Here is a 21391-nt window from a genome sequence, read left to right as displayed (position 1 = left end):
ACGGGCCTCCTGTATCCACTGGTTCAGCCGGTCCTCCTTTCATCTCTTCAGGTCCGCATGGTGGTGACGGACCTGCTCACCAGTCTGAGGAATGCCTGTGGCACTGGTGGTGTCACAAGCTAGCTGGTTCCAAATCTCTGCCTTGTACTCCGTCCCTTGGAACTGGCCCTGCAGGAGTCTTGCCTCGTGATGGTGGACTAGGAGCCAAACCATGTATTTGGACTCCTCAATGCCCTATCTCTGTGCTCGGAAGCGTGCTCCCTCTCCAACACCAGACATTCTGACTGTAGATGTAAGCTACAATCAGTTATGGCATGTATTCCAGCCTGTGGGGCTTAAATATGCCGCATTTCCCGCACTTTTTTGTGATTGTCCATTTTGTAAAATTCTAGGCTGACTGCAGACCTGCTTAGTAATGGTTAAACTACCATTCCTAAGTTTATGAATGTTAATAGTGGCTATTTCCACTATGTTGTCATGGCTTAGTGGTTCTGTACTTTGATTATGATGCAAAGGGTCCTATGTTCAAACCTTGTCATTCTTTTATTTTAATACTGTCTGGACAGGCTAGGGGGTGTGGCTGCGTTTAAGCAACTTAGTTCTACATTGCTCCCCTGTGCCCTACGGTGCCCTGGTTGGCGCGGTGCGCACGTCCGCACAAACACATTGCGCTAGGTAAAATGCTTTTAAACATTGGGCAACTCTATTGTGCTGTGTAAAGCACTATTACACTATGGGCAACTCTGTTTAGCTGGGTGAAGCGCTATTAAACTATGGGCAACTCAGTTTAGCTGGATAAAACGCTATTAAACTATGGGCACCTCTGTTTAGATGGGTAAAGCACTATTAAACTATGGGCACCTGTGTTTAGCTGTGTAAAATGTTGCTTAACGGCAGACTATTATATATCTGGGTCTTTTCAAAATATATATTTTGTTCACTGATACATTGGCCATGTCACTGCTTTTAATAAAATTTTAGTCATATTTGTCTGGTATTATTTCAAATACTGATTTAAAACATAAATAAGAAGGGGAGTGGTGGGACTCAAACCATGAATGCCTTCTCTTTGTGCATACGCTCTACCATTACACTACTGGTATTTGGGTTAATTTGCATAAGTAGTTCTTATATGCTCTTCAATGTCACAATTGCTAACTGTGGTTAAGCAATGGGCACACCCGCACAAACAAGTGCAAATATGGGCAGCTAAATCATGGATTTAAAACAAAATTTAATATTTTACGTTCTATAACTCTGATGTGGGTTTACAGTGTGAGGGAGTGTGGTGCTGGGTGCAAGTACATCTGAGCGGACTCGCTCTTGTCTGTTGACATTATGCTTTTTAAAACCTTGCATGGGCGTGGACTTTTAGACTGCTCTGCAGATGGACACACCCCCTGCTTGCCTACTCAGTCTGTGTAAGAGTTACGGATGTGTCAGCGTGCCCTCATGAATATTTATGACATGCTGACGTCATACCGTTCAACTGCAGCCTCCGAGTAAGACATATTAAGTCTTACACGGAGGTTTCCTGAATCCGGTCCTTTGTCTATATCAGCACTAATATATCCTTACAGTTCAAGTACATTTATGTATAGCAGCAACCATTTACTTACAGATTGGGTATTAATCATAAAGTCAAGCTATCATGCCTCTACCTGTACCATCATACCTAAATGACCAGAAACCTTAGCTATGATATCCCCCAAAGCCCCGGCCAAACTCTGCACATACAAGCAGCAGAAAGGGTTGGGAGGGTGGCCTAATGGTTAAGGTATTTGCTTTACAAGCACAAGGTTTAGGGTTTGAGTCTCACACGGGATAATTTGCTAGGCTTACAATGGCTGGCAAAGGCAGTTAGCTTAGTATGAATCTGCATCAGCTCCTTTATCATTACCACACCCACAGTTCCACCCTGGTCTTCATATATACCATAGCAACTTAAGAAGGATTGAAAATAAACTCACTGAAGTACATGTGTAATTACCTTAGTTACCACATAAACCTGGCTATTCCAGCAAACAAAAAAATGAAGGAATTGCCCCAACAGTCTGTAACCTTATCAGATTCAATATAGCCAAGAAAAAGTTATTAGTGTCCCTATTTTCTACAAAAATACACACTAGATATCTTCCTTTTCCCTACAACCTGCCAGCTTAACTCAGGAATCCTACTAATTATGTTAAAACTAGAGATTTAAATGACAATCACAGTCACGGGCATATACATACACGCAAGGAACAATATTAAAACAATGAAAACTAATCTCTGCTGGGCCTCCTCAAATATCCCTTATAATACCAAAATACTGGGTGATGTTATAACAAGTAGGCTAACCATACAGTCTGAAGATCCAACCACTAACCTACATGTGTACAAGTTCACCCAACTTATATCTACACAAATTAGATATAACAAAGTCATAGCTAATCAACCCTTGACTGGATCTTAACATCCTCCCCAAATAAAATGTCATCTCATGGACCCCCGTCAGACTGCCTAAGTGATCACTTACCAATCTACACCATAAGGTACCAAAGTAATAGCCCCAAAGCATCATTACAGCCTGGTTAAAAAAAACAAACAAACAAAAAAAAACTTACTACTTTTAATGAAGGCATTTTTATTACTACACTACATCTCCTTAACTGAGAGTCACTAAAGACTCACCCCATAAGTATGTTGTCTCTGAGTTCATTAAAATCTTCCTAGGTGTTCTAAACATACTATCCCCTTAGAATGAAAAGAGTAAAAGCCATTTCTGCCTTACGACTGTCCTTCACCATTTCTGCCTTACGGCTATCCTTCGCCATTTCTGCCTTACGGCTGTCCTTCGCCATTTCTGCCTTACGGCTGTCCTTCACCATTTCTGCCTTATGGCTGTTCTTTGCCATTTCTGCCTTACGGCTGTCCTTCACCATTTCTGCCTTATGGCTGTCCTTCACCATTTCTGCCTTACGGCTGTCCTTCGCCACTTCTGCCTTACGGCTGTCCTTCACCATTTCTGCCTTACGGCTGTCCTTCACCATTTCTGCCTTACGGCTGTCATTCACCATTTCTGCCTTACGGCTGTCCTTCGCCATTTCTGCCTTATGGCTGTCCTTCACCATTTCTGCCTTACGGCTGTCCTTCGCCATTTCTGCCTTACGGCTCTCCTTTGCCATTTCTGCCTTACGGCTCTCCTTTGCCATTTCTGCCTTACGGCTGTCCTTCGCCATTTCTGCCTTACGGCTGTCCTTTGCCATTTCTGCTTTATGGCTGTCCTTCGCCACTTCTGCCTTATGGCTGTCCTTCACCATTTCTGCCTTATGGCTGTCCTTCGCACCTAAGCAACTCATGAAACAAAGAGACACAAAGCATGAACATTCTGCATAAAAAGTAAAATAACTATCAATTTACTAACAAACAGACACCTGAAAAACCTAATAAAGCAACTTATCACCAAAGATAAGAAGGCCTGTTCCTGAACCAATCAAAATACGCACGCTAAGAATCCAAAACTGTCCTGGACCTCCATCAATAAACTGTTAAATCTAGGGCAAACTATACTGCCAACACCAAGCAGAAAAATAAAATCATACCATAGCCAAGCAATTCAATAACTACATTACACAGACTGTACAGTCATTAACCAACTGGGTGACTTATTCAGCTCTTGATATCCCTTTTCAATAAACAACCTCCTTCAACATTTCTTCTTCCAACCAGTTCCCTCAGATACCATAAAGAATACCTCACAATTTAAAGCCTATTACAACTGCCCCTGACAATCTACCTGTCAAATATCTTAAAATAGTAGCTGGGGTCATGGTATATCAAGTTTCAATTCTGTAAAATCAATCCATATCTGAAAATAAAGTCCCCTCATTATGGAAAATAAATATTCATTATTCCACTGCTCAAGGGCGGAATCAATACAGATATTTCACACTACAGGCCAATTCCCATCTTTTTGTCCCATCAAAACATTAGAAAAATGAATTCATACTCCATTTCTCAACTATCTACTAGATAGCTAGCTTCTGTCTTCAACCCAGCATGGGTTCAATCCTAATCACAGCACAATTACTGCTTTGCTGAATTATATTAATGCTGTTAACACCAATAGAAATATTAGAAGCCTAGTCTCCACCATCTTCCTAGACTTATCAAAAATGTTTAATACTGTCTCAAATCAAAAGCTCTTATCAAAATTCTCATCCATAGGGCTCACTATTTCTTCGTGACAGTGGTTCCATAGCTTCCTCTCAAACAGACCACAATCAATGAAATGGAAACTGATTTGTCCACCTTCTTACCTATAACTATTGGTGTCCTACAAGGGCCTATACTAGGCCCCATAGTTTTGAACATACCCATTAATGACCTTCTACACTGCTACAAAAAATGCTGCCCTAGAGATGACTCAACTCTAATGTGCTCTGCCAAATTTCTCTCTTTGGTCTCCAAGACTTTATACAACAATCTTTCTTATCACTTGAAACATGGCTAAATAATTCACAACTACTGCTAACCCTCCCTGAAAAAACTATATTACTGTTCTTTATTCCAAAACACATATCTACCAAAAGAACAGTATTCACTATCATTTGTGCCACAACACTATAATGAAAAGAGATACTGCCAGCCCAGCTAGCTGAAATTTTATAAATAATTATGTCATTGGTAAATATCGAAATGATTTAGATGAGATGCTTGTTTTACAGATGTATTAGAACTGTATGTCATGTGTATATCAAACTGCTTGTACAGACATGTGTCGAAAAGGGTACTTGCAGACTGTTGTTTGAAATGTAGCCAAGGTGTGGTCTACTGGATGAGAACACAAATGTACATGCACTATTGTAACTGTTTAAATGTATATATTTTAAAAGTGGAAACTGTAATACAGGATGTTAATGTCAGAAAAATAACTGAAATTAAATTAATTTATGGCTAGGCCATAATAGATGCTATCTTTCAGTTTCAATACAGCAACAGACACAATGTCTTTATGAGGAAACCTTCTGCATTGTCTTTAGGCTAAAGTAATTACTAGTCTTGAAAGCATGAAGGAATGCAGTTGTTTTATGACTTCCAGCATCTGCCAGAGATCTGAAGAGAAGCCCTTGTCTGTATATATTTACAGGTCGATGTTAAATACTGCCAGCTTCATCAATGGTTGTTTGGCCTGGGAACTAGCAGTCAGAAGACAAGAAATTATGTCATTCTGCAAGCCATCCCAGAAGTAATATTTTAGATATTAATTTGAGAAGTCTCTTAGTGAGACAGAGCATTCTGCATTCTGTCTTGGACTTGACAACAACTACAAGATTGTTTCACCACATCTGCCTTGCTCTGTTAGTAAGTTCATAAGTTATAGTATAATTCTTTTAGATACAGTTATGGATATACTAAAGCTTAGTTTACATGTTTTTTTTCTTTATTTATTTGAGACTGTCCTGCAATGTTGTTTTACATATTTCCTGTGGTTTTGAACTCCGGTGTCACTGTGAATATATATTTAGTATTGTCTTGTTCTTTTATTATTTATTATTAAATATAGTTAAACCTTTCATTGTTGCTGATCTGTGTAGAGATATTTAACTTTTGAGAGTACTTGCATATTTATTTGGTGACAGTACGTGGGCCACTCCGAATAGCTTTGCTCTTGGTCAAACTACTATTTGTATTAATATTACATAGTAAGATTGGGCACTTTGTTAAGGGCTTTAAAGTAGTTGATAAGGAGTTAACTGGTGGAAGTGGTAACTACCTTATAGTCTGGGCAGAAGGGGCATAGCTAGTAAATCTGTCAGCCTTTACCAAATGTGTGTGTGTGTGTGTGTGTGTGTGTGTGTGTGTGTGTGTGTGTGTGTGTGTGTGTGTGTGTGTGTGTGTGTGCATAAACCAAACCAAAGAGTGTATGTGTCAGCTACTTGGGCAGGGAAACAAAAGCACTGGTTGGACAGAGATGGTGCTGGAGGTCTTGGCTTAGTCACGTGGCTGATATGTCAACTCTATAGCTGTGACTGTGGGATGTCTTACTGAGGAACTGGAGAAAAAGAGAGAAACCAGTCCCAGACTGACTGTGATCTCTGTGTGCTCTTAAGGGAAATTGCACTTGATGCAGAGAGCTGCATCTGGAGATACTGTGTGCACTTGTTATCCTCCCAGTTTACGTCTCTGACTGGTACCAGTGTTGAGGATTGAGGCTTCTTGATTACTGGTCCAGTGGTGGGGCATTCCAAACACCATGGTAGAAAATGTAAACCATACAAAATTACTCAGTATAATCATGGATTACCAGTTGAAATCTGACAACTCTGTATCATACATGGTTGAAAAGGTTCATAAAACACTAGATATATTTTATTATGCAGAATAAAACTTACCTCACTGACGTAGCCAGAAGATGTATACCCTCTAATTTCTTACTGCCAAATCTCCCCATGCTGCCCCAATTTTCATTAACCTTCAAGTCTCAGAACTGTCCAAAGTTTGTACTAAACTATAACAGAACAAACCAAGCAGAAACTTCACAGTGTGAATGTTGTGAAGTTCACTCCTTGAAATGTTATATATCTAGTTCACTAATAAAAATCAAACTCTAAAATACATACTACAATATAATAGAATAGTAGGCAGTCCACAGTTGAGTTAAAAATGAGGTATCCTTTCTTGAAACACAAAAAGAGAAATCTGTGGTATCCCTCAAAGTCTCAGAAAACCCAGTATGCAACTTATACTGGGTCAAAAACAAGCCAAGAAGAAACTTCAGTTTGGAGGGTGTGATGCTCACTTCTTGAATTATGTTTTACACTTAGTTCATATAATATGAATAGACAGTAAAATATAATTGTAAAATATGTGCTATAAAATAATCAAATAGAAAATAATAAGTAATGTGCAGGTGAGTTAAAAATGGAATATCCTTCATTGAAACACACACACTTTTCTAGTTTATTAAAATAATCAGAATTGTCCACACCTGGGTTTTGAACTTCCTCACCATTACTGTTCCCTAGATTAATCCTTCATCATCATTCTCCTCCCAGGTAGGTGCTGCCAGTAAGTCCAATAGTCTACAGTTTCCATGTTTAAGACCCAGTGGTGGAAAAAACACACATACTGCAGTCCAAGGTGACCAATGAATGGAAACAACATTGCAAAGACCTCACATTGTACAATCGGAAAAAGAGAAATCTGTGGTATCCTTCAAAGTCTCAGAAAACCAGTATGCAAACTATACTGGGTCCAAAACAAACCAAGAAGAAACTTTTCAGTGTGGAGGGTGTGAAGTTCACTTCTTGAATTATGTTACGTAGCTAGTTCACTTAATACAAATCAAACTGTAAAATATAACTGTAAAGTATGTGCTACAAAATAATCAAATAGAAAATAGTAGGTAGTCCCAGGTGAGTTATAAAAGTGATCCCAGGTGAGTATATAATGAAAAGCGTTAAAGACATTTGAGTGAGGGAGTCGTTACAGATGGTGGTTCTGTTAAGAGCAATAAAAACATTAAACTCATTCCTTTAACCAAGTCCCCCTTCCCCTTTAACACCATAGTGTAAATCTTCGAACTGAAATGAAAAAGCTAGAGACAAATTAAAATATATAATGGAAGAACAGATTATCAAGGCTAACCTACTAATCCAAACTTTATTAATTAAAAACCAACTCACTAACAAAATAACTAAGTAACTAACAAAAAGGTCTACCACTAGACATCTATCAGAATAAAAATTAGTAACTTATAAACTGAAACACTTTTAAAAAATACCACTTTCATAACAAATAAATACTTCATCAGGTTTGTGTGCAAAAACATATAATATTAATGAACATGTACATGAATTTACAAGTGAACACCCAAGTAGGCTGAAAACCACAGCTATAATTGCTAAGGTGGAAATACATTGAAAATTTTTAAAAATAAAGTATTAAGGCCCTGGGGATCAGTTTAAGTGTGGTATCTAACTAAGAAAGCACTTAGTTTAAATGAGTAAAAGTATAGAAAACAGCACCAATGTCAATTATTTTCATTGTAAAATACTTACAGTGCTTGATATTTGTTTATAACAATGGCATGTATAATATTAGCATCTAATGTCAGCATTAATCAGTCCCATATCAGCCTTTTAATAGTCTTTTAAACAGTAAGGCAGTTTTTTGAGTTTTAGTATGCTTTTTATGGAGCAATAGTAATTAAGCTCTGGTTTTCTAAAAGAGTTCAGTTTCAGCTGTCACAGTAGTTCACATTTTTCTAAAAGATTAGGGATGTCTCCGTCCAGTTCCAAAAAGTTCACACAGTCAATAATTTGAAATTTAAAGCCAGTGTGTCTTTTGTGAAGCTGCAGGTGCCGAGCCAGTGCATTATTCTTGCACTTAGCTCTAATTTCAGTAAGATGACCAGAAATACTTCTTTTAAGTCTGTTGAGAATTTTTCCAACATAAAATGCTTCACAGTCATTGCAGCTTGCCCTGTAAACCACCTGCATTGAATTACAGTCACCTCCTGTGTTGGTTTTAGTCAGTTTCTTTAGATAAGGACCGAAAAACATATCTTTCTCATGTATGTGCTAAAAAAAACAAAAAACAGTTGGCCTCACACTTATTGGTGCATGTATGCAGTGGTCTGGACCTTCCTTCAGCCCGACTCCCGGTGTTTCTGGCTTTCCTATTCACAAAGGAAGGAGCTTCTCCAAGGGCATCCATTAGATATGAGTTTTCAGTAATTCTGGCTTCTCTCTAATAACATTAATGATGCTGTAATAGTCAACAGTAAAAGTCAAGATACAACTGTCTTTAGATTTGCTGTACATAGATTTCTTTAAAACCTTCCTATAAGGAGTGTTCAGTGCTGGTAAATTTGTACATTTTAGTTCAATTATAGGTTCCAGAATGCTTTTTTTTGCTTTCATATCCACTGAACAAAAATCATTTTCAAGATAATTTAGGTTCTTAAGGAAGTGTTCCAGTTTCATGGTGATCCTGGACAACCTTAAGCCCTGGGAGTTTAATGTTATATTTTTTCCCGGTGGGATAGAGACTCACACAAATGCCCTTAGAGAATTAAACTAGTTAAAAATACCACAAAATCTATCTCTTGGTCAGCTAACTGCAGTACACAGACTTCTCTATGACAAGAAAATCGTCCAGTCCTTAACAAGTTAATGCAACAGATCCTCAATTGAATGTTATGCTCTAGAGAAAGTCAATAATCACTATAAACAAATCCTATGATACTGAGATGACTCTCCATATTCAAATAGTGTAGCTAAACTATGGAAACACATCCCACAACACAGAAGTCCATCCTCAATGCAAACTGACTTAAAACACAACAAAAGCTTTACCGGTCAGATCACTGGATCTGCTTTGGTACATTTTCAGGACAAACGCCACTGTTATCTTCAGCTTTGCAACGTATTTGTCTGGGTTTGTGAATAATTCCTCAGGGTTGCTTTTGGGTTGGCTACTTTGGCAAGATTTATAGATAATTTGCTGCATCTAAAGACATCTGCTGCTAAAATAACAAAAATTTGTATAATTTTACACTTTTGCTGATTATTTTTGCTGTATTTTATAAGAATCCTATATTAATTGTTGCATTTCTTGCACTTTAGTAGAGTTTTAAAGCTGAAGTGTTTTCAGTGCCACTGTAGTACTTAATTACATAGTGTCTGCTAGTTTTACAAAACAGTAGTATCTAGATTCTGTGGTTTCCCTGCATTTCAGTTCTAAAACAAGCATTTTTATATTAAGAGGATCTTCTTTCTGACTGCACAGTTTACCTTTAGATGTGCGTATTGCATGCAGGCGAATTGTAACTGTGCAAAAGGCAGTCTGCAAGATTTGCAAACAGAACAGAAAAAGATTTGAATGTGCGATGAGCGAATGCACAGTGAGATTCGCTCATTGCACATTCGATATTCTGGGGGTGGATTGCACTATAATGGGGATCGGGAAATGGCTCCTTTCTCCACTGTAGTGCGATCTCCAAGTTAGAATAATAAAGTAGGGGGGTGTTGGGGGTACAGCCCCCCACATGGGGGTGTAGGGGGGCTTGCCCCCCTGCTTTACACTTTGGGGGGGGTTTGTTCGATATTAATGATGTATATGTTACAAAATGACATTTGTTTTAAATACACTGTAGTATAGCTTAAAGCGTAACATAATTGTTTAATTAGTTAATTGATTTTATTACTATGAATCTATTTAATAGAACAGGAAATGCTTGGTTGTGTTTTGAAAAAGTTTGGCAGTGGCCAAACGAAAGCGCTTATGTGATTTTTTTGTTACTTAATAAACGATTCTTGGAACTAAACCAGAGGATTAATTTAAGGATTACTTAAGAATATTTGCAAACTGTTTCACCTCCAGTTACCGGCCCCATTGAGCAGTTCAAGTTACTTGGTATCGTTGTGGATTTCTGTTTTTGGTTTGGTTTTACAGCAAGATGGATTTGGCAGGGAACGCATTGGAGGTATTACCGGAACGTTCGGAAGAGGTATCGCTACATTCCATTTCGCGCCTTTTACAGACTTTGAGTGACAGGATGGATCAGTTTGAACAGCGGTCTTTGTCGCAATGTTCAAACCTAACGTTACACAAAAATCCCTTTGTAGACATCAATAGGCATGAACCTGATGTTTTATCACCAACCGAAGGTAGCGACAACAGTTCACGGCAAGGGGAATCTGATGTTCAGCCTTCTACATCAAGTGATAGTCGAGAAGAACCAAGGGAAGAACCTGGAAAGTGGATGCACAACACAACAGCTTTTACCATCAATCGGATTACTACAACAGGTACAGTGGCATCCCTTTCAGATAAATTATCAGACTTAGACTATATTCTTTTGAAAATAAAAAAGTTGCAAATGGACAATCTCTATTTTCAAGAATGCATAAATAAAAACATTGTACCTAAAGGCCTTAGGGTATGGAGATTTCCGACGGGACTATGCATCAATTCTTCATTACATATGGAACTTTTAAAGTTATTTGATAAGTTTGGGTATGATTACATGAGACTGGTTATTAAAGAAAACAATACGTTATTAAACCAGTTATTTAAGCAGGCAAATGAATTAGATAAATTAATAAAGAAGGATGCATCCTTCAGTAAATTTGACTTTGATTATCAACGGATTTTTAAGTCTATAGATGAAAAGGTAAAAATTATTATAGAAAGGAAAACAAAAAAGTTAAATCGTGATATCCAAGCTTATAGTGAAGGGTACGCATATCCGCAGCCCCCGACTTCACAACAATGGGGAAAACATTTCAATAACAGTATGGGTAACAACAATAATAATGATAATGTTGAAACTAATTCCGCCATTGATGAATTTTGTGAAGATAATACAGATTTTTTAGGGGAGAATTCTTTTCCGACATTAAGAAGGTCCGAGAGGTTACAACAACGGCAACAGAACAACTATCAGATGAATCAAGGGCAACAATTTCAAGTGAACAGTCGTGGTTTGTATACGAGGGGGAGAGCACAGATGCAAAGAGGCTCTTGGAGAGGTCGTCGTTAGCAATAGACATTGATGCAAAAGGTCCCATTAACTATTATAATGGAAAAAGGGACTTTGTGGTTTATAACTATTCGAACTTGGTCTTTGACGACAACATTTGTGAATTGTTGTCATATGGACAAACATTTGTCCCAAGTAGGAAAATGAACATAGTAGACAGCATTATTGACTTAAAGATGTATACCAGGAAATTGAATTTTGCACAGATGTTTAAAAACAGTGAAAGTGTTAGGGGACCATTTTATGTTTCGAGTTCTTTCAACCCCCCATTGCACCCAACTATTGAGATGTTTGAAAAGGCATGTGAGTTGGATTTTAGATCAATTGCAAACAGTAAGAATAATAGGGTTAGGTATAATTTATCAATGTTTGAAAATGAAATATTAATTTCTTTATTGAATATTAATATTGTGAGGTTCATAAAACCAGATAAAGGTGGGGGCATAACAATATTTAACACAAGTGACTATAACCAAAAAATGGAAACTATATTAGAGGGAGAAACATATTCCTTGAGTTCAATAAATGAGATGAACATTTCATATAGAAGGATTAAAGGAATAATTTATGATTTATTTATAGATGGTGATTTAACAGCTGATGAATTTAATTATCTCAACATAGATCATCCGAGAACCCCAACAATGTTTTGGGTTCCAAAAATACATAAAAATATTAAATGTCCACCATTTAGACCAATAGTGGATGCACAAGGGTCTATTACATATCCTATAGCAAAATTCATAGACAATAAATTAAAGAGATACATATACTCAGAGGAACATTTGTTAAAAGATTCTTGGCACTTTCTCAGAGTTATAAATAAAATTGACTATTATGAAGATGATATTCTAGTCACTATTGATGTGAAAGATCTTTATTCTTCAATACCCCACTCTGAAGGTATGTTTATGTTTAATGCTTACTTAAATAAAAAAGGCATTTGTCAAAATAATATTAATTTATACGATCAATTATTGGACATGGTTCTTAAAAATAACTTTATTTATTTCAATAACAAGATTTATTTGCAAAATGAGGGGGTGGCAATGGGATCCCCTTGTGGTGGACTTTATGCCAGCATAGTTATGTATATGTGGGAATATGACTATGTTTTTAGTTCTAATTACTTTGACCATTGTAGGATTTATCTTTGCTTTTTGGATGATATATTTATTGTTTGGAAAGGAAGTATAGAACAAATAGAAAAATTTTTTGAATATTTAAACGAGACCACATCCTTTTTAAAATTTACTGTAAATTATGATGTAAACAATATTTCTTACTTAGATGTTTTATTACAGAAAGATAAATTGAAGAAAACATATAAAGTTGAAATATTCCGTAAGGAAACATATAGCAATACTCTTTTACATTACAACAGTTGCCATCCTTTCACACAAAAAAAGCAGTTATTAAAGGACAATTTGTCAGGGCAGCCAGGATGGTTAGTAAAAGAGAAGACTTTATAACTGAATGTCAGTTGTTATCTACTATGTTTAGAAACAGAGGATATCCGGAATTCTTAATATCTGAGGTAATGACTGAAGTGGTAAAGAAACGCGATGAATTATTTTACAAACCACTACTGGAATATAGGGACAGGGCCTTAATTATGAATACAGATGATGCCAATACAGACCATATATTGACAAATCAACAAGAAATTGGATCAGTAGTTTTAAAAAATGATGTTACTGAAAACTATTTGACAGTAAATAACATAGAAAGTGATATAAAAAAAATTAAAAATTCATTTATTACGAACTATAGTATTCATAGTAACATTGTGAGAGAAATTTTGAACAAAAACTGGCAGATTATAATGAATGATATTTCATTGCACAATATATTGGATGGAAAACCAACTATTGTTTATAAAAAGGGTAGGAATATGAAAAGTACCTTTGAAAGAGTCAAAAATTATGAGGTTGGTAGAACTTATAGGTGCGGCAACTGTAAATTTTGTAAATATGTGCATGAAACATCTCAGATAAAAATATTTAACAACAAAATAATTTTGAAACAAAAAGCTTATTGCTCAACCGAAAGGGTGGTATATTGTGGATTCTGTCTTGCTTGCCCTATGTTTTATGTGGGGAAGACAGAAAAAAATTTAAAGAACGTATAAGTGAACATGTAAGGGCAATAAGGGATGAAAATGATTTTAATGCATTGGCAAAACATGTAAAATTTCATCCTGGACATAGTTTTCAGTTTGTTGTCTTAGATGTAATAAAACAAAATGTAAGAGGGGGTGCATGGCAACCAGTTTTAGAAAAATCAGAACTCGAGTGGCAATTGAGATTAAATTCTAATAACTGGCCTGGTATGAATAACCATATTTCTATTAGTAGTGTCTTGAAATTAAAATCATTAATTAGATAACATTAAGCCAATGTAATATGTAGGATAAAATATGAAGTAGATTATGTATATGTATATATATATGTTACACAGACTAGAATGAAGTTAGTTGGTTTGATTAAAAGACGTATTGTTGTTGGTTTTAACCATGTTGGTTTTAATACTAGTCATCATTTTTGAAATCATTTTTGAAATTGTTTATATATAATTATATTATATTTATATTTATATATATTTATTACTAGTTAATATCAATTTTAAATTTTAAAAAATTAGATGATTATTTAATTATTTATTGAATATTTATTAAAATGTTTTTTATATATAAATATGTTAAATATTTTTTATAATTAGAAGTAAAATGTAAAAAACCAACAAACAGATAATATAGTATATGTTTATATATATATATATACATATTTCATAATTTCGAATGAACTATAGTACTTATTTGGTCTCGTACTATACAAGATTCAGCAATGTTCAAGTACGTGGTTATTTGAATTCCATATTTTGTATTTGGTTTGGTTTATGTAATAGTTCATCCTTTGTCAGCATTATCAAATATATATTTATATATTTGTCTCATTTTTATTACTATTTATAGCGCATCATATTGTATAATATTTAGGAGCACTGCAATGGTATAAAATGACATTTGTTTTAAATACATCGTAGTATAGCTTAAAGCGTAGTAGCATATAAAACTCAGCAATGTTCAAGTACATAGGCTATTTGAATCACATATTTTGTATTTGTTTGTGTTTAGTTATAATCCATCCTATGCCACCTTTATCATATTCAAATATTTGTTTATTCATTACTATTTACAGCGCATCATACTGCATAATATTTAGGAGCGCTTTAATGTTACAAAATGACATTTGTTTTAAATACACTGTAGTATAGCTTAAAGCGTAACATAATTGTTTAATTAGTTAATTGATTTTATTACTATGAATCTATTTAATAGAACAGGAAATGCTTGGCTGTGTTTTGAAAAAGTTTGGCAGTGGCCAAACGAAAGCGCTTATGTGATTTTTTGTTACTTAATAAATGTTTCTTGGAGCTAAACCAGAGGATTAATTTAAGGATTACTTAAGAATATTTGCAAACTGTTTCACCTCCAGTTACAGGCCCCGTTGAGCAGTTCAGGTTACTTGGTTTTGTTGTGGATTTCTGTTTTTAGTTTTACAAAACAGTAGTATCTAGATTCTGTGGTTTCCCTGCACTTCAGTTCTGAAACAAGTATTTTTACATTAAGAGGATCTTCTGAGGATCTTCTTTCTGACTGCACAGTTTACCTTTAGATGTGCGTATTGCACGCAGGCGAATTGTAACTGTGCAAAAGGCAGTCTGCAAGATTTGCAAACAGAACAGAAAAAGATTTGAATGTGCGATGAGCGAATGCAGAGTGAGATTCGCTCATTGCACATTCGACATTCTGGGGGTGGATTGCACTATAATGGGGATCGGGAAATGGCTCCTTTCTCCACTGTAGTGCGATCTCCAAGTTAGAATAATAAAGTAGGGGGGTGTTGGGGGTACAGCCCCACATGGTGTGGGGGCTTGCCCTGCTTTACTGGGGAGTTTGTTCGATATTAATGTTCAAAAAACAGCGAATCTGCTTTTCAATTTGCTGTTTTTCGAACATTAAGTTCTGTCGATGTTTACATTTTTGTGGTTTCGAGTCGCTCATATGAGCACTCAAACCACTGTGATTCAAGGTCTTAAAGGTAAACTGACTGCACTCTTGTGGCAGAAGTGTGTTGCAGTAAACCTATCTGAGTTGGGAGCTGCTGACTGAAAGTTTAGTGTGTGTTTTATTGATTGGTCTGTAGGCCTTGCTGTTGTAAACTTGTTTTTCTGATTCTATCTAACCTGAATGTTTGCGTTAGGTTGATCTCTGCACAGCAGCAGTTAGCAGTGCCCTGTATAGACACAAATGCTATCAAGTTAAAATTTCCCTTAGAATAACTATCTCTGCATCCTTCCCCTGTCCCCCTGCTGCTCTAGGAGCATCCAAGTTGCACACAGAACAGCATGACATTGTTGGATCGCTGCAGTTCACACTGAGTATAGCACCCATTCTTCATCCGTGTGCTACCATCCCAGTCCAGGTAAATCTCCACATTCTTCTCCCTGGTTAAACCCACAGCAAAAAAACTGAAACCATGGATGGGCACTTTCCTGCTATCTCTGTGCTCAGATGGTGGAAATGGGCATCCTGGTCAATATAGCAATCGTCTCATGTATCCACTTATTCCAGAAACAAACACAGTATGTGAAAGATGTAGATACACTATGAAAACTGAGACACAACTCTTACATACTGACGGATCAAATGACAAACAGGTTGTCATTTCCCATCACCAAAAAGTTATCGACACATAAACCCGCATATGTGGAAGTACTGACAAGTAATCTACCAGAACCTCAGAGCCCTTCCATATGCTGCCCTCGCAAACCATATCCAAACATAACCAAGTCAACATCAACCACTACACATATAAATACACATTACAGTGTCCATGAGCGAAAGCCCCTAACGCAAAGCATGCAGACACTCGGGTCACTCAACCACAAGTACCAGTCTGACTCATACATAGTCCATGTTGGCGTGAATGACCTGAAATGTACCTCTCTGGACTATATGAAGAGAGACATGATGGATTTCTCTAAATACGTGTCACAGGCTGGTATGAACATCACACTGAGCAGCATTCTACCCTTAACAAGAATGATACCATACTACAAACAGAAAATGTATAACTTCAATAATTGCCTTAGCTACTGGTGTCATTCCAAAGGGATCCAATATTTGTCAGCCTGGGACAACATAACCGCAGACTACGTTGCTTTGCCAGAGATAGTCTGCACCTGTCACCTCTAGGCTTTTCAAGACTGGCCAAGGCTTTAGCCATGCCATAAAAACCTTTTTTAGGCAGTGTTAAACCAACAGACTTCCTACTGTAACAAATTATTTTAATGCCTAATTGAAGGCACTACTGCTCAATGCTAGAAGTCTTAGCAAGAAACTGCACTGTCTCCTTACCCTTGAGAATAACGAAACAATAAACGAACATCTCCAACAGTGTAAATATCTCTCTGCCCACCAAAAATTTTTTTTAGCGGGCAGAGAGATATTTACACTGTTGGAGACGTTCGTTTATTGTTTCGTTATTTCTGTTTCTATATACATTATCCACGGTGACATGGCAGACGCCTTGGTTATCTCCTAGCCACAGCTATTGGATTATTTACCCTTGAGAATGCTGACATCTGTGCAGTTACACAGACGTGGTCCAAGACTGTGGAAAGTACCCCAGCAGTGCAAGGCTACAATGCCTATCAGACATTAAGACCACCCTCTGAAAAGGAAACAAAAAAATGAAAGGGGGACGTGTTTCCATTTACATAAATAATAATCACACCTCTATATTGGTTAAGTAGGATGCCTTGCTTGGGCTACTCCAAGTCCTGCTGACAATAGGCAAAATCCCCCACCCTATCATCACTAGCTACAGGACCCCAACCATGAACTATGAAATGACTCCTCATAAGTGAAGTTACTTGAATCATTTATTATTCAGCCCAACACACTAGTCATGGGTGATTTTAACTACCCCTCTATAAACTAGATAAACAAATAAGACCACTAAAGTGCAGGCTCCGAGATTCCTTGACTTTGTCAATGCAAATGCTCTGGAATAGCTGGTCTGCCCTCCCATGCTGGGATCAATTATCCTTACATAGTACTCACAAACATGGGGGTGTGTTAGCTCCCCCATGTAATGTCCTCATTGGTAATATCAATTCATAAACTGGTCTCTTTTGAAATAAATATAATGGTAGAACCCCCATCAAATCCTAAAACACTAAAGAAATTCCCTTCTGTTAAGTGATACCATAGGTAATTTTAAAACTCCCCCTAATCCTGAAAGCATGGAGGCCTGCGCAGAACTATACATGAATGCCTTGTACAATCACTTAAACAACTACATATTGCAGTACCTGACTGAACTAAACTCAGGTCTAGCTAGAAAAGCAGCCATCCTGATGAACCCATGGCATAAATAGATTATACAACAGAAGGAAGAACTTCCTGCCTAGAAGTAAGTGGGAGGGTGAACAACAGAGAAAATGTCCTCATTTATTTCAACAGGCAAATCAGGGAACTAGTCAAGTCTTCAAGAGCAAAATATGAGACTAAAATAGCATCCCAAACAAAAGACAACCACGGAACATGTTTCAGTTATGTCTACAGTCTTAAGGGGAACACTCAAAAGCGTGCATAGTTGGCTGTAGATGGCAATACCTATCCAAATTCAGAAGAAATAGCAAACCTGCAGGCCAATAAATTCAGCTCAGATTTCATCCCCTCATCACCTCCAGTCACTCTCCATGAAATACCCCTTACCCTTCCATGAAATACCCCTTACCATTCCATTAAATACCCCTTACCATTCCTTTGCTTATTATTACAAAAGAACAGGTCATCTTTACACTCTCTAAAGCTAAAAACAAGGCATCAGTGGGCCCTGATGGAATCCCAGAGTGCTTATTAACTAGCTTGAAACATGACCGAGGAAACCTACTCAGACCTCTATTTAACCAGTCTCCCGACAGGCTGCAGAAGAGTGCTGGACAGCAGCATTCATCCTTCTGCACAAAGGGGGACCATCAACAAACCCAAGAAACTACCAACACATAAGTCTGACGAACCTCATATGCAAGGCTATGGAAAGGATAATCATGGACCTGATTAACAACGACATAGGAAATCTCCAGACTCTTGACCCAACCCAGTTCAACTTCATCAAGGGGAGGTCCTGCCTTCTTTGAGAAGGTGACCAAGGCTGTGGATGAGAGTAAAACACTACATGCCACTAACCTTGACCTGGTCAAGGCATTTGACACAATACCCCACTCTGGTATTATAGATCAACTCACAATATTGGGAATAAACTTCCATTTCACCAGATGGATAGCCAAATGGCTCACATGTTGTCAGACTGGGGGAATCCACATCCAGCAAGAGGGCAGTGACCAGTATAGTACCACATGGTGCAGTGCTGGGCCCCCTCCTGTTTGGGATATATATCTAAGATGTCCACGTAAATGTAGATGGCCTTTGGCTGACCAACTTTGCTGTTGACTGCAAGTTGGGGGCAATCATTGACTCCACAAATGATGTTGATATCGTACAGAAAGATCTAATGCAGACCAGTGATTGGTGTCAGAGCCATGGCCTCAAACTAAATGCAAAGGAGTGTACAATAATAATACCCTTTTGGAAATCAAATATCCCTGCAGATTACAACATGGTTAGCAGCCCCCTAAGAGTGGACCCAGTGGTGAGAAATCTAGTTACTCAGATAGATAGTAATCTGAACTTTGACCACAATGAGTCCATGGTAGTGAGGAAATCTTTCTATGTGGTTCAGCTTATAAGTAAGGGCATGGCATCCATTGTACTCGGCCCTCATGAAACCAATAATTGAGTACAATGCACCCCTTGTCATCTACTTCGCCAGGCACCTGCAACAGTTGGAGCATCCTCAGAGGTTTCTCACCAAAAAATAGAGGGTATAACTAACATGTCATATGTACACAGTTTAAAAGCCAGTGTTATCAGTTCCCTATGAATTACTGAGAGGTGATCCGTGCCTGACCTACAAGGCAGTTTTTGACCTGATGGAAATGTTGCATATTCAGAAAACAAACTGCATGAGGGTTACCCACCCAAAAGATCTAAACCTGATCTTTGACATGAATCGATCATGCTGGAGAGACGTATGTGCCCCAGAGATTACCCCTCATCTGGAATAGGCTTCCTATTCATGTGAAGCAGAGCCCTTCCCTGACCATCTTCAAGTGCAATCTAGACCTGGGAAATCAGAATTCCCTCCTGGCGTGGCATCCATGTCCCTTATAGACAAAGGCAGTCTGTAAAAATAGTCAAACCTCTGCTTGCTAACCATTGTTATCTTTCCCCTAGGGATAGAAAATTGGGTAAAATCTGGGTAAAACAGACGAGGCTTGTAAGAGCTCTTGAACCATTAGTGTAGCAATCTCATATGAGCCTGTATCATTAAACCATTTCTTCGTTCAGAATCATATACCCAGCTACTTTCACCAATACCTGAATAATTATAATTTTAGTAGTATCTCTCTGCCATATACCCCACCTCTATACTTCTAATCTAAACATTATGATAGGCATATATATATATATATATATATACACACACACACACACACACACACACACATATGTATATATATATATATATATATATATATATATATATATATATATATATATATATATATATATATATATATATATATATATATATATATATATATATATCTTCTTCTTTTGGCTGCTGCAGTTAGGGGTCACCACAGCAGATCAACTGTTTCCATTTCTTCCTGCCCTCTGCATCTTGCTCTGTCACACCAACCACCTGCATGTCCTCTCTCACCACATCCATAAACCTTATCTTAGGCCTCCCTCTTTTCCTGTTACCTGGCAGCTTCATCCTTAGCATCTTTTTCCCAATAACTCTGTATCCCTCTTCAGCACATGTCCAAACCAACATAATCTTGCCTCTCTGGCTTTGTCTCCAAATCTTCCAACCTGGGCTGACCCTCTAATATACTTATTCCTAATCCTGTCCATCCTCGTCACACCCATTGCAAATATTAACATCTTCAACTTTGCAATGTCAAGCTCTAAATCTTGCCTTTTTGTCGATGCCACTGTCTCCAACCCATATAACATAGCTGATCTCACTACCCTCTTGTAGACTTCCCTTTCACTCTTACTGTTACTCATCTGTCACAAATCACTCCTGACACTCTTCCCCACCCACTCCATCCTGCTGTACTCTCTTCTTCACCTCTCTTCCACTCACCATTACTCTGAACTGTTGATCCCAAGTATTTAAACTCATGCACCTTCACCACCTCTACTCCCTGCATCCTCACCATTCCTCTATCCTCCCTCTCATTCACACACATATATTCTGTCTTAGTCCTGCTGACCTTCATTCCTCTTCTCTCTAGAGCATATCTCCATCTCTCCAGGGTCTCCTCCACCTGTTCCCTACTCTCATTACAGATCACAATGTCATCTCCAAACAACATAGTCCACGGGGACTCCTGTCTGATCTTGTCTGTCAGCCTGTCCATCACCATTGCAAATAAGAAAGGGCTCAGAGATGATCCTTGATGCAATCCCACCTCCGCCTTAAACGCATCCGTCACTCCCATCGCAGACCTCACCACTGTCACACTACCCTCGTACATATCTTGTACCACTCTTACATACTTCTCTGACACTCCCGACTTCCTCATACAATACCACAACTCCTCTCTAGGCACCCTGTCATATGCTCTCTCTAAATCCACAAAGACACAATGCAACTCCTTCTGACCTTCTCTGTACTTCTCCATCAACACTCTCAGAACAAACATTGCATC

This window comes from Protopterus annectens, chromosome 13.part0 (genome assembly GCF_019279795.1).
Source record: "Protopterus annectens isolate FY-2018-M chromosome 13.part0, PAN1.0, whole genome shotgun sequence".
Taxonomy (NCBI): Eukaryota; Metazoa; Chordata; order Ceratodontiformes; family Protopteridae; genus Protopterus; species Protopterus annectens.
This window is presented reverse-complemented; position numbering follows the sequence as displayed.